The sequence below is a fragment of the Anopheles merus genome, chromosome 2R, assembly GCF_017562075.2.
Source record: "Anopheles merus strain MAF chromosome 2R, AmerM5.1, whole genome shotgun sequence".
Classification (NCBI taxonomy): domain Eukaryota; kingdom Metazoa; phylum Arthropoda; class Insecta; order Diptera; family Culicidae; genus Anopheles; species Anopheles merus.
In genome coordinates this window covers 7,850,443-7,876,545 of record NC_054082.1, presented here as the reverse complement: position 1 = coordinate 7,876,545, position 26,103 = coordinate 7,850,443, and the positions used below count along the sequence as shown (strand labels likewise).

The following is a 26,103-nucleotide window of genomic DNA, read 5'->3' as shown; positions in this document are numbered from 1 at the left end:
GTCACTGGAACCGTGTAACACAAAATGATTGGCGCAAAATGGTTTTAAACTAAATACAACCTCATCGTAGTTAATTTCCAATTTGATTGTTCTATGAAATTTTCATAACTTACCATAGACGTACTATTAACATACATGTATGCAGACATCAAGTGACGTCATTTTACGTTTTCCGTAGCCGCACCATCAACAAACAACACTGTTTAATTACTGCCCAAGCCGTGTGTTTTGTTATACAATGGTTACATCGGTGTAACACATATGCACCAACCCAAGAGGCTGATTCCAGCTCGAATGCATTGACGCAACGCTCGAGCTTCCGCTAAACCTCCGTAATTGGTCATATCCTTGCCGCCGGGAATGGTAGACGACGGAAGCAGATCTATAAAGCTACATCCGTGTTTGACACTCTATCGACCGGAAGGTAAGAGATGCAGCACAATGACGATGATGAACAATCTCCAGCGTGTGAGCTCGTTCGGCGAACGGTACGGATGGCGTATCTTATCCAACGGTTAAAGGGCTTGAGCAAATTGAATTCTGCCTCGTCGCGCGAACAACGATCACCGCGAAACGGCAACTGGCAAACACAGTTTAACGCCGGCGAAGAAGCTAATTAGTTTCGATTTGTTCATCAACGGCTGCGTTTGCTTGATTGCTGCACAATCGCAGAACCGTTGTTTGATTTACAGCTTCCATCGGTTAAACGTGCACAGAGGTGTGTTAGAGATAAGCAGGATGCAATCACCATGCTACTCCTGCTGACAGTTATCGACAGCTCACCTTTGCGCATTAGAATGCACAAGTAGTGTACCGTGCAGTGCAATGTACTCAATATTTACTATAAATTGATCGAAAACTTAATCAGTTCTCCCCATAGGTGCTGCTTCGCCCTTACACCAACAAACCGAAACTATTTACGCTAGCAAGCACTCGACTGCTCGATTTCTTCCTGCTATTCTGCACAATACCATCGGCATTCACCGGTCACAAGCGTTGACCTCGGCGAAAGGCGAAGCCACGTCGAGTGAGCGATAATCCCCGATCACATGCCCGGAAGTGCTCAACCATTTGCCGTTTGACCGTTTGGCACGTCCCCTACATCCACTACAGTCTTCCTCTTTGCTCCCACTCGACCTGCACGGTGAATTGGTAGCAAGTGACGTAAAGTGAGCATCCGATATGGTGGCTCATCGGCCGTGCGCCTCCTCCATCCCTACTGTCATCGCTTACTGCGAGAGCAGCGGCCGGTCAAATGGAATAGACATGAAACAGGCCACTGTCACACTGATTATAATGTGAAACGTGACTTTTCCGATGATGCGCTTTTGTTGCGCATCCTGCACGATTCATCTCGACTGCTGGCGTAGGCTAAAGGAGTGGAAGTTGCCGTTCAGACAGCCTTTAAACGTTTCGCTTCGTAATAGAATCTGCTTGTTTGTGACGCTGGAGAAGCTCCGGACTGTTTGGGGTTTTGTTTTTTTTGGTTTGATGCCTCGCTCTCTCTATATTGCTTGTCTTGTTCACCCAGCATTGATTTTGTTTTTATTTTCGTCATACACTTCCGGCTGCTTGCTTTGCCTTCTCTGGTGCTATTAATTTACTCCTCAGCAGTCAAGCACAATGTCGTGGGATTTCTTTCTCGCTCTCTATTTCGCATCGGAACGGCCCCGCGTTTGAAGGGATTTGAGGGCTTATCTTCATCCTTTTTTGCACCCGTTTGGTGCTTTCCGTTTCGGTGCCATTTGGTGTTTTGGCTGTAACGGCATGTCGGTCGATTTGGCCGGTCATGCAGGATATGCAGTTTAAGACTGGCCGGAACAAGGGAAAAGAAAAAAAGCAAAACGGGAGCGAGGATGTATAAATTTTCCCAAACGCTGACACTTGTGCTGATCCGGCTGGATCATTATCATGTAAACATCCAGACAATGGCCGCTGTGAGTGCAGCGCCGGTCGGCGGGTTGTCTGGCTGGCAATGTTACGGAAGATGGCAAAGTGAGCTGTTGTTTTCGTACCGAGCAGAGTTGCTTGTTGTCTGTCTTTACGTTCAAGTGCTTCTCCAAATGAGCTTAGCGTAGTTTACCAGTGTGTATCTGGGTGCGTTGAAATATTGCAAGAAAACTTCATCGTTGTTTTCTTTCATATATTTAAAAACAAAATTAAACTATTATATAATATGCCAAAGATCTTAAGCCACTGGCAAATGGAGAAGAAGCAAAATTGCAAAAGTACATTACAATATTCATGTGATGCAAGCGTGCAGTTTAACGCAGTTCCAAGCAAAAGCAATGGAGAGAAAGTTTTTTTTTTCTACTAGCAAGCACATTGTTGATCTACAAATATTTTACCTATTGAATCTGCTAAAACACTTCAGCAGAGCTATGCGGTTTACTGGAAGAACGGGTTTCTGTTACCCTTGCAAACGCATTCCCCTCTCGTTGACAGCTACCACCGCCTGTCAAGCAAATGCCAGGAAGGCTGCACGCGTTATGCTTTTAATTTAATTGCCCTCCCTCCTCATCGCGTTCGCCTTAGAACAGCCTTTAATCGCCCCAAAAACCCGTTACCCGCACGGTCGATTTTTGGTCGATAGTGAAATTTCGGGGGCTACAGTTTTTTTTGCAGACCGCAGCCTCGTCGTCCCATCCTTCCAACTAGCGCGGCAAATGTGAGCATTCGCTTAGATAAAGTGCAATTCATTGCGTGGTGCGGTAAATTAAATTTCATCGACCATAAATTGTTCCACCGCATATGAAGTTTGGAAAACGAGTTGCTGCTCCTGCCGCTTGTCCACTTCTCTGCCGTCCCCGGTTCCACACCGAACCCGGTCGCTGGTGCATTGTGCATGTGCGAGGCAAAAAAAAGCATCCCAAATCGGTTGATAGGTCGAAGGTGGTAAAAACCGATCGCCAAATCGATGGACGATGAAATGTGAAAGCGCTGGCTGGAATGTGGCCCCGATTGGATGTAACCTGGTGCATTTGTACACGGAGGCTCGACTAAAGCTGTGTAAGTGTGTGTGGAGCATAAAAAACCTCTTTTCGGAGCTGTTTCATCGCGTTCCCACCAACGATAAGCTGGTAAGGTAAATATCTTTTTCGCACTTTTGAGCTTAAATCTTTGCGCGTTCGCGATGATAGTGAATTCCACGGCTTTAGACAAAGATATCATCAGCAATGGTTTGTATTGGGTATCACACGTTTTGCTCCAAAAACTCCCACAAGATGAGTCGTTTCAGTGATATTGGTGCTGTTGCTACTGATGACGAATGATCCTTTTGTTTATATTCCGTTTCCATTGATGCTAATGGATTGGTGTACAAAAATAAACCATTCTACAGAACGGATACAAAAACAAAACCATGCTTCAGAGCGTGCCAATAAATCGATTGGAATAGTTCAATCGATGAGAGAAAGAAGAAAAAAAAAAAGTACGCCCGAGCCCAGCACGTCAAGGCTAAAAGCCGTACCAAACCGACCCTGCTACCAAGCGTCTCGCTTGCAGAGGGTAGTTAGTGTTTGGAGATTAATAGCTAAAGAATAATTGAATTCTTTTCGAGCTGCAATTTTCGATGCAAACCGCACCATCGCAGAGAGTGTCGATTGAAGCGGTGGGGGGGAGAAAAAGAAAGAAACCAACGTAACTTTCCCACGCTGCCCTAGCGAGGTAGAAATTTATTGATCTCGTTCGTGAAGCTTTTATTGCCTCGATTGCGAGCGCCAATTGACTGAAAGGATGCACCGGCCGCGCTGGCAGCGGCAAAGCGGTCCGGTGTAACGTTTTGCAAATCGGTATCAAATCTACGGACGAATCGCGTCCGCAGGACCAGCGAGGGAAGCGATTAAGATTCTTTTTAGTGCTGATGGTGGGATCGTTTATTTTCATTTTTCAAGCGTCCGTTTCGAATGCAGATGGAAAGCGATGCTGATCGTCATTGTGTGGTGGTGTTGAGGTGTTTAGAATGCGAATTGAAAACTGCTTGCAAGGGAAGTGGAAGAGGAATTTATATGTTTTTCTCTTTTCTGATTAAAGTGTTCATTTTGGGTCGAGTTTTGGCTGCAAACTTTGTCTGATTAGTGTTACAACAGTGTAAACAATAAAACTAATAAATATTAACCTTCAACAGCTGTTAGAAGGCGTGTTTGGAAGCTATGCTTAGTACATGTAGACATTTAAACAAATATGCATATGAGCACGAAATTAGAAGCTTCAAAAAGCGTCTATTTCTTGCGTGAGATAATGTCTAGGCAGTTGGAAGACGCATCAATTCCTCCATTTTTTCAAGCGCCCATTTTATTCCTGTTCGCTTCGGTTTCGCCTAGAATCAATGAATAACTTTACCCACTTTGCAATTCATTACACTTCATGAATCGCAAGTAATGTGCATTACCATGTAGAGCAAGTTGTGTTTCACATTGGTGAACGAGCCACTGTAACCGATTCCAATTGGTAGGCTGGCTGGTGGCTGCCAAAAAAAATGTAACCAATTTGAATTTGATTACAGCCCGTCTACCTTCGGTTTTCGTTGAATTTCGGTTGATTTTACGGAGCGTGGGAACTTTCTTACACCCCCTTTTTTCCTGGTAACGAAAGATACCGGTAATCTGTGATCTAGAAGTGGGCTGGGATTGATGAGGACACCCACACCGATGGTGGAGTGACTGACGCTTGGAAGAGATAGTTTCGATTTGGTTTCGTTGTTGGTTCTAGAGTTTGTGTCGCCTGTTCAAACGAAAAACAATAAATAGGTTTGCTTCTTTGCCACTTCAAGCAATCGTGAAAGCTGCTTCCGTTTGGCAGATTCAAAACAAAACAAAATCCTTCCCGAAACGCTCGCAGGGAAGCTGTTCGCTCGCATCGTAGCACGATCGCTGAGAAGAGCGGGCGATATGCTCTTATGCTAGGAGTTATGCTCTAGCATAGAAGCAGTGCGTACCCGAGAGCGAAGCACGACGAGTTCTGTCTCACGAGCAACAAACTCGGGTGTGTTTATTCTGAGTTGCTTCGTTCACTCGTCGTGCACGGTGTCATACGCGTGGGACATATGGAAGAGTTTCATGTCGCATGACAATTTGATTATTTGAAACGATAATGTTAGAAGAAATAATAAAATATAAATGAAAATTGATTCGAAATTGCAGGAAGCGAGAAGGAAACATCATAAGCATAGGATAAGGAGCAGAAGAAAATAAAATGAAAATAAGCGAAGGAAAAGGGGAAAGCAATGAAAAAGAATAACAAAACAAATATACAGTGAAAAGTAACATAGATTACCGTAACGAAAGCCATCATTTTTTCCAAATTAGAAAAGACGAATGATACGATTTGTGTCGTCATAACCTATACTTTACAGTGTACCTTCTACTAGAATCAAACACATCGTTCAACCTACACCGCGATGCAACAGCAACTCACTGCACTGCAACTGCGGTAACTCACGAGAACGCGCGCTCACGTCCTACAGCTCCCGTCGATGTTTTCGGGCCGCACATTCATGGTGCCACTCCCAAAAAAGGAACACTTTGCGTAGAATCACCGCTCACCGCCTATGCCGCACAGGACAACGGGCAGGAGAGGAGGAGAAAATGCCGGTTTCTATGGCCGGTTCGTTTCCAGCCAAACGCGTTTTCCCTCCCAGAGAGTGAGAGAGAATGTCCTTTCCACGATTTCCTCTCGCAATTCGCTCATCGTTTCACCCTCTCTTGCTCTCTCTCTCGCTCTACGCTCTGGGGTACGCACGCAACGCCACCACGAGTGACGGGCGTTTCGGGCGAACGCGCAAACAAATTTCTCGTGCCGTGTGTCGACCGTTGCGTGTGACTGCACCCGAAGACACGAGCCACCTCTCGCAGTTTCGTTCAGTTTTTGTTCGAGATCTGTGCAAGCTACGTCGTCGTCGTCGTCGTCGTCGCCGTCGCAATCGTGCGTGCGTGCACTGGAATACGTGTGCGGACTACCCTGGACTACCACGCTCTGCCGGACAGCAATCCAAAGGGGTTATGTGTGTGTGTGTGACCGGGTGGTTTTTGTGTGTAATGTGACACACCGCCGGGTCGGCGAGCGGAAGCGCGGTAAGCAATGGTAGCATAATGTGCGGCGCGTTACTTTTCGGCTTATCGCCAGGGATGTGGGTGTTACGGGTGGAAGGGCCCAAGGGATGCGGGCACAAGAGAGGTGTTACTGTGTTCTGTGTGCGGGAAAAGAAGTGCTGATAAATCGGTGTCGGTGAATAATGAAATTGTTCCCCGGTTCATCCTGACCGCTGGGAGCAGACGTGAACCGAGGCGAAAGTGAAGCAAAAAGAAACAAGAGCAAGAAGTGTGGTGCTGTGAAACGTTTAACACGGCGATGCGATTGCTAAGCATCCTTATCAGTGGTGTTGAAACGCGTGGGAAAACGGGTGATAGTGATTATTTTTTATTTTAGCACCCGAAATAATCGTGACGTAGAAGAAATTATAATAAAACGGATGAATGTTCCAACAAAATCGCCCTTTTCCTGCGTGCTAACGAGGCCCGCTGTGTGTCGTTGGGGGTGGTGTGAAGGATGCTGGAATCACCCTGCTTTGCCTCCCGCGCTCCATACTTGGTGCTTGCGTACGTGATATTTCATCGCTCGTGAGTGCTGTGACAGCAAAAAGCAACGCAAAAGGAAAAGTGGGAGAAAAAAACACACACATACACACACAGCCAAATGGAAAGCAAATCATAGAAGCGGAGGCATCGCAGCCTCACCCAAAAAGTGGCCTGTCAACGTGCTATCATCATTATTTCCAAGCTTTCGTTTTGCCTGTTGTTTGTTTAGCTCACCGTCCTGTGTCCTGAGGGGTCCCGGCACCGACCGGTGCGTTATCGTACGGTTGAGAGCGTGTGTGGAGGGTGGGGAGGGAGGGGGAGGTGCGCCATGCTGCCGTGAAAAACGATGCGCGTATGATTGGTTGTTTTTCTTCGCCGTTGCGCTAGAAACCGCACAGGAAAAACCGCACTCACGTGTGATCATGGTGAGGTGTGTGTTTTTTAACGTTCATCTACCGATGGTGATGCTAAACCGTGCTTCCGTTGGTTTTTTTTTTCAAAGTGTGGCACAACCTGTGAAATATTAAAAAAAGAAAGAAAAAAAAACAATAATTTTACTGCCCACTCCACGATCACACGGCCAGGAGTGTGTGCTCTCCCGGATGATGACTCAATTGTGAGACGTGAAATGTTTTATTTATGTGCCAGTGAAATACACAATAACAAAAGGCGCCTCTTCATACGGCGTGCCGTTTTCGCTTGGTGCTTGAGCCGTGTGCGGGACGAAAATGGTGCACGACAGAAGAATTATTCCTTAGCGTTTGCGGCTAAGCGCGGCCACGGCTAGTTCTGTGATCATCATCATCATCATCGCCATCATAACTGTGAGCTCATCAGGAGGAAAATGAAAAGGCAACATCGACTCGCATCAGCGCGATATATCTGGTGTCGCTTTTCCTGCTTGACTTTGGCAGATACTTATCCTTGAGCCCAGCTGTGGACACACACACACACACGTACACACCCAAGGATTGTCGTCAGTGCACTATCAGCGGTCCGCTCCTATTGTTATGCTACTTTACCGCCGCATTCGGTACCCACGGTATCACACATCTGTCATCCAAGAAAAAAAAAACAACAACGCCACCACCAACGCCGCTTCCGCCATGTGTGCTGCTTCCAGCGGGGGCATATAAAAGAACCGTCCCATTTCATCGACCCCAGGGGAAAACAGACGCGGTGGAACCGGCATGACGCACAGCTTGTCGACGGCGCATGAAGCATGATGGAGCGTCTTGAGAACGCTCTTGAGCTGTATTAGTGTAGAACTAGCGAAGGAAAAACAGCATGTACAAACGGAGCGATAAACGAGGATGTGTAGGCGGGAAAAATCTCTTCCCCTTTTAGGGCCCTACCACCCCCGCCCTCCCTCTGCCACACGTGAATGTTTGCTTTTGTTCCACGCGGATGGCAGTACAGCGTTGCAAGTACAATAAAACACATCACCGAGGAGCCGTATAGGAGCGATCGCCCGGGAAGCCATTGGCATGCTGCCGTCCATCCTTGACTCCCCGGGCAGAGCCTTGTGCAGATTATTTCAAGCACCAGTACACATCTGGTGCAAGCGTTTGGGCAGTTGGTTGGTATGGTTAGGGTTTTTTGTTGCTGTCTCTCCTTTCCAACTCCTGAACTTGACCTCCACAGCGCACAGCGCTGGGTGTGCTGTTAATGCCTTCTTAGTCGTTGCTGAAACACACAGCGCTGGGCGAAGACGAGCAAAAAAAATCGGAAGGACGGATCGTTTGACGGTGCAGTTTTTTGTTGTCGCTCACATTGGTTCTGGATCTAATTCGGTGTTGCGTATCCCTTCGCTCCCCTCGATCGGATCCCGTGCAAAGTTCGATCGTTTGGACTGGCCTTTTCGGCTGGAGTTTCACGATTGCCGATCTGGTTCGGATGTATTTTGCCGTTTCTGTGGCAACCGCATGGTGGTCGTTGTCGTCATGCGGCTAAATATGCTTGCGTTCGTTCCGTAACGTTTCGGCATTAGATCGGCGGCCGGCAGGTAAACCGATGGGCGATGGTGCCAAAAATCTGCTGGCGCCAGCATGGTTTTACCGTGGCGGAATCACACATTTTACGACGCTTTGCCATTTAGCGTCGGCAATGTATGCTGCGTGTAATGGTAGACTAGTGTGTGTGTGTGAGTATTTCGCTTAATACAGCGTACCGGTAACGGGCAGGCAAATATCAAATCAGGGTTTAGAAATAGAAACGCTTTGGCAACGAAAGCAGATGGCTTAATGGTTGGGAGAATGAATAAAAATTCAGTTTAATATCTCACCACGGCAATAAAGATCGCTTATATTTAATGCAACTGGCGAGAATCAATTTTATTAATTCAACAGGATTTTTACCATACAAATGCATTTATATGATGAGGTATAACAATAGCATAAGCAGCAATAGAAGTGGGTATTACAAGATTTTTTTATTCAAGAATTAATTGTTTAAAAAAAAAAAGAAACAAAACCCGTTTATGAATAGCTCTCCAATAATGAACCACAACAGTGTGTAATTTGCTAATGAATCTATCAATATATAAGCCATCCTGTGAGGTAAAAAACTGTAATGCAGATTAAAACATAATAGGCTTACAGTACTTTTTATAACCTAAGCTGATTGATTGATAGCAAATAGTGCTCTAATGTCCAGCATTGTCCAACAGCGAATATCATGCTTTGGTCACAAGATAAGGCTTCAATGTGATTTTGATTCCACTTTTTTGTTACAGATGCGTTTGAAAATTAGATCCACCTTCAATTGAGTAGAAAAATACAAAACAAAAGTGCAGTGAGTGATGTAAAAACCAGTTATGAGTTCGGATGGGTCTACAAAAGTGCACAAAAACCGACTTATCGCGTCATTTGCAACGCTCCGTAGTGCAGACAAAGGGCAACTGGAATGATTCTGACCATGCCGTATATGCTTTCTGCAACTCCAGCATAAGTGCATTAGCCACATGGCCGTTACGCAACACAAACGATAACTCTATTGTGCCAGTGTTCTCCCGATAAGGGATAAAAGAGAGAGAGAGAGAAAAAAAAGAAGTGCTCCAAATAGAAAAATCTATCGTGCAACTGACACATACGCGCACACACCCATAATTTGACATTCGTGTTCGAGTCCTGCCAGTGCTCCACCGGAAGTGTGTGCCACCCGTCGGCGCATCAACAAATGCATTGGAAGAGTTCGGCACGATCGTGATAGTGCTCTCCGCATGCAGCGAGAGGAATGGCGTATCCGTCGCACCCATTTGGGGTAAAGCTCCTCACCCACGGCGAAGGCGACGGAGAATGATACACCGGAAATAGGTAAATATTTGATTTATGATCATTTCGTTCCAGGGGCATCAGGATCAAGGGCGGAAACCCGATCCCTGGGACGCAGCTTTATCGAAGCAAAAATAGCACTTTGCTCATCCGTTAGAGTGATACGTGGAGAGGGGTGGAAGGGTGAATGGGGGTGCTCACACACATATTGATTTGGGCATAAAAAAGGAACACACAGCCACATACAAAGGAAAAATGGAAACTTTCCCGTACATATTGCGCCGCATACTGGTTGGGCGGCGAGCTGTACTGGGCGCCTCGTGCGATTTGTCCACGTTTGTTTCCAGTCGAGCCAAATGAATGAGCCCGGACGATGTGTGACGCTGGGAGCGATGGTTTTGTGGGGCCGGGATTGGCCCGGGTGGATGGAAAATTTTTCCCTCCGAGCGGTACAGATTTAACGATGAAATATTTGTTTTTCACTGCTAAATCAACCGATAGCTTCATCTCCGGCGGTCCGGACTTTTTGATGATTTATAGCTGCCCAGTTTGTGCGAGTGTGTGTGCGTTTGTAAGCGTTTTTTTTGTTTGCTTGCTTGCTTGCTTTAGTTTTATTTGCCTACTCCAGCGGATCTGACCTTTCTTGCGGATACCTTTTTTCTTCTTCTTTGCGGCCCATCCCTGGAGTGGGTGTCACATTGTGGAGCGATTGGGGGATAGTTTTTTTTTGTTTTTTTTCGTTTGTTTGTTCCTTTCCTGCCGCACCGTTTATTTCATTTTTGCCGCTTCGCATAGCATTTGTTGCTGGGATGTGCATTTTTTCATCCCAAAACCACCCGGTGACTGTACACATCGCTGAACAATCGGCGAAAGCGTGGGTTTGGGGGAAAATGCGAAAGCTGAACTGGGCTGAAGAAAGTGCGCAAAGCGAAGCTACACCGTACACGTGGCGGGAAGTTTATTTGATCTAGTGGATAAAGATTTTTTTTTAACACACCCAACCCAAAGAAGACCGTATGAATGAACGGAAAAATCAATACATCCCGGTGGCTCGCGGGAAGGAGATTTTCAATTTTCTGTCATAAATCAATCCAACGAGTTAGGCAAGTACGGCTGGTTCATGCGCGTTTAGATGACTGCGAGAGAAATTGAACGCGGAATTCAATTTATCACCATAGCACGATGTTGAAAAATGCAACACAATTTACAATATTTTGTAAAGTAGTAGTGTGGGGTTTGTCATATTTTTAAAAAATGTTTGTTTTTCAATCAAAACAAATGTATTTTACATCACACTCGGGAGAGGAAAGAAAAACACATCCACCCTAATCCGTCAACTTCCACCTGCGGGCTGACGGGCTTCAATTTATTTTCGAATTTCTCTCATCAACATGTTTTATTTGTCTTACGGTGCCAAACACGCACACGACAGCTTCCCGTCCAATTTATCGCAAACCATTTGGGTAAAGCCCGTTATTGCTTTACGAGTAGGTTCGAGCACGGATCGTAGTTTACGCTAAGTACGCTCGTTTGCGTTTTCACAGGTTCGGTGTGCGGGCTCCCTTGTGATTTCAAGGCCTCGTGCCGACGCACGACGCACCGGAGGGAAATGGGAAAGGCTTGTTTGATCCATTTATCATACAGGGAAAGCTTTCCCGAAGAGAAATTGATGTCACGCCGGGAAGGTTCCCGGTCGGCAAGCTGAGTTTTTCCCATGCTGTCACCCACATTTACATCCAATCGATGCGGATGCTACTGCCTGTCCTTGCTTGCCGGTGTGACTGTGCCAACGTGTGCTGACATAAATAAATCTTACCATTTTGCTTGCCCGGTTTGGTTTGCGCCGGTTGATGGGAAAAAAGGAGTTTAAGCGCCTTTCCCTTTTAGGGGCCATCTGCGACTAGGCGCAAGCTGAGCATGTGGTCTGTACTGAGCAATGCCGTGTCGACTTTATCGTTTGATTGTATTTTATGTTGCGTTCGGGGGCACATGAGGGTGACAGTTATCTAGAGGGTAAATAAATGAAGCAACGGTCTGGATCATGAATATTGCCATTTTGTCACCGCAGTGTCTTTCGTCTCACCGAAACCACGCATTGGATGAGCTTTGCCGAAGTGCAGGTCGTTTCTATCTGTACATTAATACATTTAATCTATAAAATAGTAAATGTAGTAAATCTGGGGTGAAAGGGTATTATTATTCATCATTTAGATGAATTATTAATGCTATGTCAGGTCATTCAGATAGGAAACTATGAAACATTGCCGCGAAAATTTACAAAAGAAGAGAACTGTTGTACAAGATGAAATTAAGTTTAAAATATCTACCAAGTTCATTTACGAAAAGGCATCTTGTAACGAGCCCATGTTGAACCACTTATAAAAACCCGCCACTTTCCCACTCTCAATGCTGTTTTATTTTTCCTGGCCAGACGCTCTTGTTTGCCAATTTATCCGTCTGCCGGTTATGCTACTTCAAACACAAGCATACTTATGGCTGCCGGCAATGTTAATATCGGAATCGGATGCTTTTCTCGGTCCCCGTCACTGTGACATCCGGCGGGTTGTTCAGACAGGGACGGATGGTGAAAAGTTCACCATTAACAAAAAAAAAAGAGAACGAAAACGCCAAACCATTGTGAGCCGGCTGACGTTCGAGGGAACCGCACGACGGGTGATTTAATAAAACACCGTGTGCCCGTGTATGGCAGCACCCCGCGCCAACGGTGTCGCTGGAAAGTTGTTGACGGAGTCGCGTGAAACGTGTCCAACGCGCCAAAGTATCGTTTCTTCGATAATATCCCTTCCCGCACTGGCATTGGCACGCTCACGCTTTGCTTTGGGCCGGCTGGAAATTAATTTGATTTAAAAGTTACACTCCACTGTCGATGTTCGAAGCCTGGTTGTGCTGGTTGTGGGTTCCGTGAAAGGACAGCGCTAATGAAAGAGGGTAAAACTGCTCCAAACAGAGACAAAAATTTCGCCTGACAGCATGGAAGGCTGAAAGCATCCCATAGAGGGGGGCCAAAATCACAAATGCAAACGTAACGTCGATTCCGGGTTTTCGGTAATAGTTTCCGAGGAATTTTCCGTTTGACAGGTTGTCAATGAGATGGTACCAATGTTAAGGAGTGTTTATAGAGTTTGTACACTCAAAATGTGTTGTAGATTTGGCTGTAGAAAGTAGATAGCTTTGATACGCCTCTCAATTTGAACGGTTCATTTGTGAATGAAACGGGTTTCAAAGGATTTTTTGAATGAAGTTTGATGTATTATTTTTCATTATTCAAAGCGAAACATTAACCAACCATAAATTAAGAGGTTCTAAAATGCTAAAGCGGTGACAAAACACAGTCTAGGGCGCCTAATAGCCTAATCGGTTCCTGAAGTAGCCTGATGAATTGCGATTTTTTTTGCCTCTGCAATTTACCAAATTAACATTTGGAGCTATTTATAAGCAGAATTTAAGCGTAACCGATCCCTAACGACGTTCGGCTGTCAGCAGCAGCAGCATTTGTTCAGCCACTGAAAACTGATCCACTTTCGCTTTCCACTTTCGCCCGGTGATGGCCAAAACTGTTTGAAGATTCAAACAAAAGACGACGGGACGGAGCTGATCGAACACAAAAACATCAAACGCCAAGTCCGAATCCTTCTAGCTATCATAGCTGAATGGTTAGCGAAGTGTAATCAGATTCTTTTCATCGGGACGAGCTTTCCACCACGCGACAAACTTCCCAGCGAGGGCGTTAGAAGCGTTGCTCTAAGCCGGAGGTGTGCCCGGACCGGACGGGACGGTGTCATTTCCCAACGATGGGTATTTGTGTGTGTGTGTGTTTGTGTTTTCTAAGGTACACTAAACTGTCAGCGAGCTAGAACGTCCACCAGTTGACTGAGCTTAAAATTGGTTCCGATTGTTGGTACGGTTTCGGTCAAAGTTCTCGGCATCCTCGAGGGACTCGCTGAGCTTTGGCAGCTTGTTGGCATGGCCTGACACTGGATCGGTTTGGCTGTCTGTGTGATCCTCGCAAACGTTTGCAGCAGACGCAGTGGATGTTTTTTCCAAGTACTCCCGTAAAGCTGACCCGTTTGGTGTCGATGGCGCTCGTCCACGTGCACTTTGTGGCACTAATCCCGGGCACGAGAGCGTGGGAAGCGCACCAGCACAAACACTGGCCGTGGGCAAAATCACCAGGGGGATAAATTGAATTACCAAAATGAACCATCAAACGACGGCTGGAGAGACGGTGGTCGGGGCGCGTTGGTGCGCCGATGGCTCGCCCGTTGTGCGAAGGCGAAAACTTTCCGCTGTTCCATTAGATTAAACTTGAAAGTGAACTTAATTATCGTTTCAGCTAATTCAGTTGAAGCATAGCGCGAATCGAACGTGAAAACAGTGTGTGCGCCGCCATCGCCCCCCGCCCAGTTGCGCGTCCCTCGCCGATAGCTCGATAATGAGTCGTCTTGACGGGCGCAAGTGTGTCTATCTTGGGGCAGGGCGCAAATGTTCGTTCAGTGGTGGAGTGGATTTTTCTTTCTTCTTCGCGTGTATTATTAGCAAGTTGTGCGCAAACAGAGAGAGAGCAATGGCTAAAAAAGCAGCAACGGTGCTGCACGAAACCGTCTCAGCTGTTTGCAGGCGAAGATGCTCGAACGCGATTGATTAAATCAGAGACAATGATTAGGGTGGGACGGATAGATGCCAATGCCAAGAAGCGCGATGAAAAGCAGCTTCAAATATGTTGACATTGAGCAGACTGCATCAGATTGAAGTGGAGCGGTGTTGTTGCTGGAGATCTGTTGGACTTAAATGAATATCGAACCAACAGTGGGAAGGTGGTTTTTGAAACAAGTAGGGCGGTCAGGTCAATACCAAATCGTAATTTTTTGTTCAATTTCAAAATGTTTTATTCGTTACAAATATTAACGTTACAGTTGTTATACAAAAAAAAAACTATAAGCAACACTTGTAGGGTGACATTTCCAGAGGTAAAACAATCGACGCGCAAAAGCTCCAAACCACGTAAAATATTTCTAATATTTTACCACTGTCACAAAAGCAAAAAAAAGAAGCACCGACAGTTTATTACCGCACCAGTGTGGTCACGTTTGCTAGTACCGTCGCGATGATTCGATCCCGTTTGCCAATAAACGCGTTTTATCGCGGTCTTCGGTTAATAATAACTTTCTCCAGCCGGCCACCGGAGCACCGGGAAGACATACCGACCGATAAAGGGCAATTTATTCACCGTAGGTACCATTCTTTTATAGGCCAGTGCCTGCGGTGTCGGTGGCCATCCTGAAACGCACCCCCGACAAGCACTGCGCAGCGACCAAAGAAAGGCAAGGTTAGAAAAACAACACCCAAAAAGAAAAAAGGTACATCCCGCGAATCGAAGCGCTGCAAAACCGCAACAACCCCGAGAGCGAACGGGAGGTCCGCTGGCAAGGTGCGTGCGCCATGTGGCGATTGGTGTGGGTTTGCCCTTTGCCACACAAGAATCGGATATAATCGCTCCATTATTATTTCGATGCACAGAATACGGAATCAATAATCAACATATGGCGTAAGCGGCAGCGGAACCAAAACTCCGCCGGGCACGGTCACGGCTGTGAGTATCACGCACGCATTGCTTTGCTCCCCGCCCTCTGCCTGTTACAAAGCACTTGCGCACGTACACGCAAACCACCACGTGCAGCGGGTGTTGGAGGCAGGAGGCAGGAGTGTGGGTTCGCTGTGCGTGTGACATCTATGGGTGGCGTAAATTTTCCAAACGCTTGGGGGAGCGGAAGGTTCGTTCGTTGCCGGTGCGCCCTAGGGGTGCCATTTTGGCTCCGAAATTCAAGCCGCGTTGCAGTAACAATTTTCCGGCCAAAAAGCGGCCCTGCCAAACCAGGGTGGTGAGTTTGCCGTTGAGTTTTCATGTGTGAAAGAGAGAGTCAGAAAGAGAGAGGATAGAAGCGGGCAGAGGAGAGATAAATGGATGCGAAAAAGAGGGAAATAAGCGAGGAAAAATATTAATAACGACAACGCAACCGAAAAACGACGGTAACGCCGAAGGATGCTTAGCATGTGCACGTACGTGTGCATGTTTACGGTTGGGTGTGTGTGTGTGTGTTTGTGTGTGTGTGTGTAGTTGTGTGACTGTGTGTGAGCATATTTTGGCAGTTTAAAGCCTACATGCGTGCGGTTTTGGTATGGCAGTGCGGATGAGCTCCCGGAGGGCACGTTTGGATCCGTTCCGGTCGATTTGCTCGAGATTGGTTTGGATGGTGGCGCTGGCAAAAACCGATGCCTTGGGTAAACTTAGCTGACGCTTGCTGGGTGGATTGGGGGGGGGGGGGGGGGGGGGGGGGACCCGGTCTAGCCATGGTCTGTTAACTGAGATGTGCGTGTGCGTGTGTGTGTGTATATGCGCCTGTGGCTTATTGAGGCGTCTTTCGATGGTTTACCATTAAAGGGAGCCCACACTCTCGCTCACCATGCGCGATACCCGGGAAAACCACAGCCTAGCCATCGCTTTGGAATGAAATATATCACTCGGTGGGTTTCGCTACGGTTAGAGATCTCTGTGCGTGTGTGTCGATTTTTTTTTTTTCACTGCCTTTAGATTACTGCTCTCCTTTTAATCTTCCCACAATATTGCGCATTATCTCGCTCACTCCTGATGCAGGCTGGGTAAGAGTGAAGCAAAAATGTTGGTTTGATTTTTTTGAGCATCTGTTCATTCCTCTTCTTCTCGGTTGCGGTAAACATGCTCCTTCAGGTTGTGGGAATCGTTCACTCAACAATTTCCATCAAGAAATCCCGCTCCCGCACGAAGCAGAGCGGCGGTAACAACGGCAGAAGGGTAAACGGGCCCCAAATGATAACGATGGGGCGATCGGTGAATAAATAATAAAATTTCCAAACCCCCACCGCGTGCGCCAGTTTGCGTGCGTGCGCTGGGAAAGCAGGGAAAAATTTATAGCTTCGGGTGTGTTAATAAACATAAACACGATCGCATGCGAATATATAAGCATAAATCGAGTCCCGTTTGTGTAACGTGAGAAGACGCGCCCGTCCGCCCGCCAACGAGTGCGGTAGCGTGGTGTTTTTAAAGCACGATGCGTTTCTCGGGGAAGGTTTTTCGGGAAAGGTACACACGGTTACATGTGTATTGGAAAAAGGGGCGAGAGACCCTTCGAACGTTTGCGGAGGGGCAGCCGTAAGAGCGTGCGGGTGGCGTGTGAGTGATTGAATTGTAAACGATGGTGGGTTCGGTTTGTATTGTGTTGGCTTTTATGTCTGCTGTGAAAGGTAACCGGGAAGGGGGGGGGGGGGGGGGGGGGGGGGGGGCCTGGAATCGAAAGAGGACGAGTAAAAAGCACATTTGAAGCTTGATGCACACACATACATGAACGCACGTTCACACAAGCTCAAGCTCAAGCTACCTCTTCACCACTTTCACAACCGAACCGACTCCATTCGAGAGCCACTTGAATTGATAGGTAAAGAACACACATTCAACGGCAGCACAAAAAAGGGGGAAACATTTGGAAAATGTTTTGTCGTTATCCAGTTCGCTTCAGGGACATCGTGATAGGACAATTTTGATGAACGAACGTTGTGACGGGTGATCCGTTGTGACGGGTGCAAACTCGTGGCTGTTGATGTTTGTCGTTTCGCTTGTCGTGACGTTGTTGTTGTTGTTGTTACCTTCGTCATAGGATCGATTTTGATGACGGCAGAAACGCTGGATGGCTTGGATTTGCTACGCATGTAACAGAACCAGCAACGTTGAGATAACAGTTCAAAAACAACCGAAGCATACATTCGCTGGCGATAGAGTCAGTTTTGGATCATTGTGGTTGGAACTTTTAATACATGAGCGTATTATTTTTTAACTTTTTACAATTTGTTTCTCTATTTTTTGCTCCAAAATTCACAACTTACATGTATATGTTATAGATTTGTGAATTGTTGCATCAAACGATATAAAATCAAATCAACAAGAGGCTTGAATTTTATTATTGCCTTAAAACACTAGGCGCCTCCATGGGAAAAATGTGTGCATCATAGCGTCTTGTGGGTGCAATACAGTTGTTCCTACTTCTGCACTCAGTTCAAAGTTGATGTGAAGACAAGCAGTACGTTAACCATCAAAGGGTAGTAAGCACTTCAGACTACCAAACGGATCAAACGTACAGACGAGTTATCCGAGCCAATGTAATCTCCAATCGAAAGCCCCCACATATTGAATAGTTAAACAGCAATAAGAACTGTTTACCCTGACATTCAATAGCAGAGTCTGAGCCGATAAATACTTTACCCTTGTACCCCGTTTGCCCTCGGCATAGGGCTGGGCGGGTATCATTATCGTGTTATTAGGTGCGTACTTCAAAAGCATCGTATACCATCCGGTGCCGGTTTACTTGCGTCAGTGATAAACTTTAAACCATGCAGCCGGAACGCTTCCCCGAACTGGCAGTCGTGCATGTGGATCGGCAGAATAACCTCTTCTCTTTTGCAGGTTCAGCCCGGTCTCGGTGTTATCGCTACGGTTGAAGCCCATCCCAAAGGTAGGCGTTTGTATTTGCATTCCCAGTAATCATTTGAAATGGTTGAGAAACGGTAGCGAGTAAAAGATAGAAAGACAGAAAGAGAAAGCTTGCCCGGGATCTTACTTTGTATTGAATTTCTGCGCCATCGGATGGTAACCGATGTCGATTGGCGACGAGCTAACTTTAATTAGCGTTACCGACATTAGGGCTTCGGGCGATTCCGTGTGCTCGGGCTTTTCTTCAACTCCTTTAGCCAAAGGGTTCAGTCGTGAATCCGCCAAGGCCGGAGAGCGAAGGCTTGCGGTTTTAATTATTAGCTAACACCAGCTACTTGTGCTAATGGAACCGGCCTGATTACGATTATTACACCGCACGGTTCCGAGGGCGAGGTTAGGGTACGAGCTTGGAGTTTGGTTTAAGGGCGAGATATGTTTGTTGCCGCACGTTGTCTAACTGATAGTGATAGATCCGGGTTTGTGGTTAAACATTATTTGATATCTATGTGTAGGCTTACAAGCACGAGTCATCATAAGCGGATGGATTACAAACAATGGTTAATTTGATTGGATTTCAATGAACAAAAAGATTGAGTTAACGATTATTGCTTTCTGTCTCAACAAATGTGATGTAATGCTTTTCGTTTTTCATGTCTTGGCAGCGTTAACAAGCAGGCGTCCCTTTGTTGGTTTTGCTGTTGGTGTTTGAAATTGCATTGCGATGATCAATTAAGATAACGAAAGGCATTGTGCTTGGTGCAACAGATGGTTTATTTCAATTGAAAAATTCTAGAACAACTGGCACCGTTTTGTTTGCAACAAGTGATGCGAGACATTTTGTGGTTTTGTTTTGCCATTTTTTAACGGAATGAATTTTACTCCATGGTCAGTCATTGGTTACGCAAGCTCAATTACAACCAATACAGTTTTCGCGATGTAATTGCGGAGAATTGGAACAAAACCCTATCCCAAGAAACAGGTTCATCACTAAGCAAACTTGGGTGTTTTTGTTTGCACGGTCACAAAAAGGATGGTTTCCAAAAATCATCCCGAAAAGAGCTTTTGTTTTGCTATTACAAACCATCGCAGTGGAAAAACAGTCTTCGATCCGGCAAAAGGTTGGAACGTTGAACGTATGCAAAAGGAAAATAGCTGAAAGATCCTTTCACTTCGCCCAAGATGCTCAACGTTCATAACATTTTTTCGTTTTCACATTATGCCGAAGACATTTGCCACATTTCCCTGCCCGCCACCACCACCATCGCCAACGTCACACCCATACGTAAGACGAGCTTGGAGAAGATAAACTCCGCAGTGAGTTTTTTAAACCGGCAAAATGCAAGTAAAAAAGTTAGCGTGAACTGGACTGGCAGGGCCAGTCTTTTTATTTTCCAGTTCTTGATACTTTCTTTGCCGGTTCGGTTACACCAGCGCTTCGCTTCTAGTGACTGTGTTGTTCTTCGCTCTACTCGCTTTTTTCTCTACTTTTTGGCACAACGCTGCATAAACCATCGCACCAGCATATCGTTCTTTTAATAGCTGGAAATTCATTCCAGTGCAGTGCTTCGGGTGGGGCCCGTCCCGGTAGCATTGCTGCATAGTTCGTTCCACGTTGAGATGCAAGTGTTCCACGCTCATTGTTCGTGTGGCTTGGTGTGTGTGTGTGTGCGCGATTGTGGGTTTGTGTAGCTTGGTTGTGATGCAAACCATGCTCGGGATATTTTGGTCGGCCATGGCTTCCCATCCGCAATCGGTGGTTGTGGTAACATTTTCTAGCACGTAAGGACGGCAGTACGGACAGCAGGCAAGCCTCAAATGACAAAAACATGAGCCAAAATCGAGCATCAGCAACTGTTGGGGCTTTTGGTTCGCATAATGTTACCATGAATATGATTTATGATTATTATTGCTTCAACATGAAGCAGAAATCAAGCTTACATAACATGATGTTTGTCTACGGTATGGGAAATTGATTAAACAATGATGTTAAACTTTTAGACTTTTGGGTGAATTCAATTGTTAAATCACAGACTTGATTTTTAAGTTTTTCAACAAAGTATTTAAACACAAATTAACTTGCAATTGTTCATTTGACCCATCAAGCCTCCAAAAATATTTGGGTGAGACCTTCAACTAAAGCTTAAACCGATCTAAAATTCGCATACTAATCGAAACGTTTGTTGACAGATGTGAGAGCCAACGATGTGTCAGAAAACGCCCAACAGGTTCTTGTTTCTCCAATTTCAATCCACGTCCGTCGATCGATTCCATCCCGCGGACACGATTATCCAACACGTGGTCTATATTAATGGGCATTAGGTGGTGCGATGCTTTCGCTCCTGTCAGTGCACCCCTGCCCGCACATGAGCAAGGCAGGCTGTGCTTGCGCAGATCGCTCCCGCGGGCAGGAAATTGAAATTTCGATTAAAAGCGGGATTTCAGTAGAAAATTCAATTAGCACTCTTGGGAGATGTGAAGCGCGCGCCGCAGTGTTTGACGGCGTCGGCGAAAAGTTGGTGTTATGTCGACGCTTTTTCTAATTTCCCTTTCCGACGGTTCTTTGCAAAGTACACTTCATTCCCTTCCCGCCTGTCTCGACGACTTCCATTGGATGTGTGTGTGTTCTTATCAAATGAGAATTCTTTCCCATTCACACATTTTCCCACGGTGGGCAGGAAGCCTTCTGCTGACGCATCGAGCTTACCGTGCGCTGACGGCTGCAGAGCAAGTTCAAGCGCTAAAGTTCACGGCACAAACATATGTCCACACACATACACACACTCTCACGTTTCCCTTCTGCACGATGATGGGTGCAAGGTATAAATTGCACGAGATGAGCCGGCTCGGGCCGTTGAGCCCCCAACCAACGAGCGCGTCACAGTGGATGCCATCTTCATGGCAGGCGGAAATTTGCAAACGCCATCACTCGTTCGCTGGTTCGCGCACGATAAAACAAGTGTATTGATGCAGAGGACCAGCGACCGCCGTGGGAGTCGCTATAATCGCTTTTTTATATGCTCCGTGCTCCTGTGCATGCGAACAAAACCCCAACCGAACAACCGGGCACCAGGCTTCACCGCATCCGAGACAGGGCGGGAAGTTGACATCCCGTCAAAACCCCGGGACACGAATTTGCACGGCGCCAGTTGGGAAGGTTGGATAGAAGTTTAACTCATCGGACAAACATATGTTAGGGAGGTCGACGGGACGGGACGGGAAGGAGGCGGGCACGAACAGGCGGGCACGTACGTGCGAACTACGAGCATGCCGACGATGACGACGATGATGAACAGACGCAAAGCGGAGCAGAGTCACGGTCAATGTGGCGTATCCGGTTATGGAACCATTCGTGTGCGGTTAATTTGAAAAGTAGTTTTGCAAGTTTGCGTCGTTGGGCCGGGTACAGGAACATGATACGGGCATAACTGGTAATGAACATGATCGAGGTGCCGTTCGAGCAGAAGCGGGGCGAACAGCGATCGGTAATGGCAAAAATAAACATTCAATTTAGGCAACATTTTGTTCCGCCGACTGTCATCGTATCGTGAAGGCTGCGGTGTTTGAGGAAGCTATACATTCATTGCAATGTGTTAGAGCTCGCAGCACTAACCAACACCGCAAGTAGACTCGTATCACTAGGTAAGGGTTTCGATTGATGTTCGACCTGCCATCAAATGGCACACAAACGATGCTTTCTTTCCAGGGAAATTCGATACTGTTAAAACACCAAAAAGGTTTCGCATGTGAAATTTGAAACACATGGCGACAGTTGGTTCGAGATTGTGGTTTTTTCGAGGCTGCGTGTAATTGTTAAACCAAGCCCTACCCTTTATTCCAGTGAGAACGACCGAAAGCGACAGAGACAGGTAAAGGATTGATAAGACAAACAGATAAAAAAACCGATTCTGTTAGCTTTGTGCATTGAAGCTTTGAATCTTGGCTGGGCCTTACTCCTGCTGTATGTCGTTCCATGTTGACCTAAGACAATGCGATAGCGAACGGAGCAAGGGCAATGTATGGGGTTTTTTTTTACTGCGAAACTGTAGGCCACGATTCTAAATTATGATTGGTCAAAATGATGCCTTCGTGCTGCTACTGAAAAATTCCAATATGTTACAAGAACTACATTGCACAGCATATGGTTTCACATCTTCATGCACCTTGTGCAATCAATTACTCGCTAGCTTGTATGACTTTTGGAATACTTCAAAAGCCTTTGTTCTTTTGGTTAACTGTTGCTGCAAATAGCGATGTCCATGGCGTATCAAATAGGATATTGAGTTTCGAATAGAACGATACAGGATTTTCCAACTCACCTATTGTGTTTTTTTGTTAACCAATGACAACGTCAGAACCAACACCATCATGGCGGATCTTTCATATTGAACTAGGAAATAGTTGGGTATCTCGTTGACACAGAAACGGCTCATCGAATGAATACCAACTTCCACATCGTTGTTTTAGTATGAATGTTTGCTCAAATCGTTTCAGATTGCGTGGGCACTTCTGGCCAACTAAAACACCACAAAAACAACAAAAACGACAGAAAATCAAAATAATAAACATAATATTTTCCGATTCTGTTTTTGAGCGGCGCATGGCGGCAATAAGCAAACACAATCGACTGACTGATGAATACGGTCCCGGCACGTTACACATTCGCTTCATTACCGTGCATGATTGTTCGTCTGTGCGAACAGCAGCAGCAGCAGCAACACCATCCACTGGATGAAAGCTCATTATTAAGCACATTTCAGCACACGGCACGGGTTGGCGGGTGAAATAAAAACGAGCAAAAACGACGAGAGTGTATGTGTGTATGATTGGCAGTAGCTTAAGGGAGAGCAAAGCACAGTGCAAAAACACCGGACAAAGGTAGGGGTATGAAAATGTAATTTATTTCCCATCGCCATTAGAAACTCGATTTCGCTCGGGCTTTATTGACCAAGTCCAGGGAAAGGAACGAAAATTTGCACAAAAAAAGAAAAATTGCGTTTCGTTGCTCTACTCACATCGCCCATATAACCGTGTGCCGTTGAACGGCTAATTGGAATAAACTATAGCGGGCTGGTTGTTTGCACGTTGCAGTGAAATTATTTTTCCATCACCTTCCATATCAAAGCAGAAGACAAGCAAATTGAATTTTCGTTTTTACTCAACACAAAAAAAAATCCAATAAGCTGCTCCATCCCCAACTTTGAGTGGAAATTTGTTAAAAAGTAGCCATTTTCATTCAATGGTGCAATGGTTGCGCGCGGAACAGTGACGACCTTGCTGTCGCAATTTTTCACACGATCGAAATAGAACGGCACGAATTTTCCACTCCATAGATACCTGTCACAATGCATTCACGTTTCACCGCTCGACCTTCGTTCCGGGAAGGCGTACGACGCTCGGCGGCACCATTTTTGTCCGGAAGCGCCCGTGATCTCTTGCTTGTGGAAATTTCCCCGCAAAAGCGCGCGCACACACACACACACCACCCCACGGGCCGTACAAGTCAAACCGTTTAGCGGTCCTTTCGGTGGATGAGTAGTGGCAGCCTTTTTTTTTTTTTTTGGTTGTTGCAACACCTTTCGCTAAATGATGTTCGAGGAAGGAGCGCACCCAACATTGTTGTGGCAGGTGGCTGCGTATTTGCGAGATAAAGAGAGAAAGCGATAGAATGAGAGGCATAAAAGGGACAAGAGTATCTATTTTCGCACTCAACTATTTGTTCGTGAAAATGGTTGGAAATATGATATTGGTAATGAGACAGGGTCGGTGGATATTAACGCAAAATAGTACCCGAACAAAAGTACGGGATTGGGAGGGCGATTTGGGTTTCCGATTTCCACACAGCCACACGTAAGCCAGCAAACACTGCCAAAAGCGGACGGGTGGGGTGGTACGTGTCTAGCATTGCATAGTTCAGCCATATCCCGTCCCAGGCCATCGAACCGATAACAATAATTTGCACTCCGCACCGCGAAAGCGTCAGAATAAATACGTTGGCAGGATAATTTTGTTGCGCTTAGCACACACGGGAGGGGGTGTGCTTGATTATGACTATTATTTTTATACACTCCAATCATGAAAGGCTACACACACACACACACACACACATACATAAGCTGTATTATTATGCCCTTTATTGCCCTCGCCCTAACCCCGAACAAAGTATAGCTTTTATTTACCGCACCAAGCAGAACGGGAACCAGCTGGAGGACAGGGAGGGGAGCAAAAAATATAGGCCACAAACCGGCCTGCCGTTGCCGACTTCTTCCTCTCCGCATGTGTTTAGACCCGAATGGCCTAATCGATGAACCTTTGCGGCGGGGAAGGTAAACTACGGGCAAACAATAGACGCAAGCGCGGAGGCTTATTTGATTATAATTATGGCAGTGCAAATAAAGATTGATTGAATGATTAATTGTGTTTGTCTAGCGCCCTATTTGCTGCATTTGCCCACTCAGGCGCGTTGCCCAGTGAACTCGCCCGCCCGGTGTGAAGGAAAGAATTGACTTCCTTCCGCGCTGTCCACCGTGCGCCCCCAAAAACCCGGATCAGCTTTCATTTTCAGGCATTTTCGGACAGAACAGAGGAAAAAGGCATTTTACGCTAATTCCTGGTGCTTCGGTGTCCCGTGCAACCGGAGACGACGAACTTTAAGCTTTTGCTCGTCCGGCGTACCTTTGTCGCAGGCAGGTTCGATGAGGTGCAGATCAAACATTGTCTCCCGTGCCAGCGTAGTGTGGTGTGTTTTGTTTCTTCTTTTGCTGCCCGGTCGAAAAGTATTAGCCACACCTCAGTGAGCAAGCGGAACAGTGGAAGGCCATTTGATGCTTTGCAAAGTGTCTTGAATCATTAGCTTAATTGGTGGTAATTATTTGGGCCGACAACGGTCCGGACTGGTCGGTTCTCGTTCAATTAAGCGAAACAACCGTTCCAGACTGGCTGTTGCTGACGGTGGCAAAATTGGTGCAAAATAAGCGTCGTTTGAAAGCGACTGGAATTATGTTCATTCAGCAGTAGCACCACGCATTGAAATATGTTTTTTTTTGTATGTGTCTAAGTGGGTACAACTAGTGCACTAAAATATTTGCTCCCAATAATCGAACTTGGCTCGAGAGAAAAGAGGTGAATCTATAAATAGTGTTACACTTTCCCTTTTGCACGTGAAAAAAAAACAAACAAAAAACACCGACGCTGGTGAAGGCAATACACACTTGAAATATGTTGTCACTCAAGGTGTGGCCAACAGCTTCATTTTCGTCGTGGGCAACCACATTGAACGGCATTTGGACGCGAGAGTGCTATAAATAGCGGTTTGTGTGCGCCAACCGTCTGTGATCGCTTCCATACGCCAACTTTCACGCAGAGATGTGGCCGTTTTGGTAAACATTATCTCATGACGCCACACCTTTCCACGACCACAAAGATTAGCATATTGGAGTTTTATTTTCTCTTCCATTGCGATTGCTGGATTTTTTTAGTACATTTTTCATGCTAATGCAAGATGCTGATAGATGAAAAATTGTAAAATACTTATGAATTGCACAAACACCACATTAGGAGAGCATAAACAAATAGCTGCCTGTGAGCGTGTTTGCATCGTTTTGCACGAACGCTCCACAATTTGGTGCATTCCGAAAAGGAACAATTGGAATAGAAAAAGGAACAATCGTATCGCATAAACACGCCAACAGCAAGCAACAAAAAAAAAAAAACACCCAGC

At 46.1% G+C, this 26,103-nt stretch overlaps 1 protein-coding gene across 6 annotated transcripts in view; it reads left to right on the top strand.

The window, feature by feature from the left end:
• Window positions 1-5,818: 5,818 nt before the first annotated feature.
• LOC121587740 (nephrin) overlaps window positions 5,819-26,103 on the top strand; it is a 116,576-nt gene continuing 96,291 nt past the window's right edge. For 3 of the 6 annotated variants that reach the window (XM_041904825.1, XM_041904824.1, XM_041904820.1), the window contains exons 1-2: window positions 5,819-6,071; window positions 9,310-9,889. The gene's annotated coding sequence lies outside the window, so the exon portion shown is untranslated. Of the gene's footprint in view, window positions 6,082-7,148; window positions 7,618-9,309; window positions 9,890-18,359; window positions 18,409-26,103 lie in introns of those variants that run through there. The other 3 variants (XM_041904821.1, XM_041904822.1, XM_041904823.1) reach the window with 3 other exon arrangements.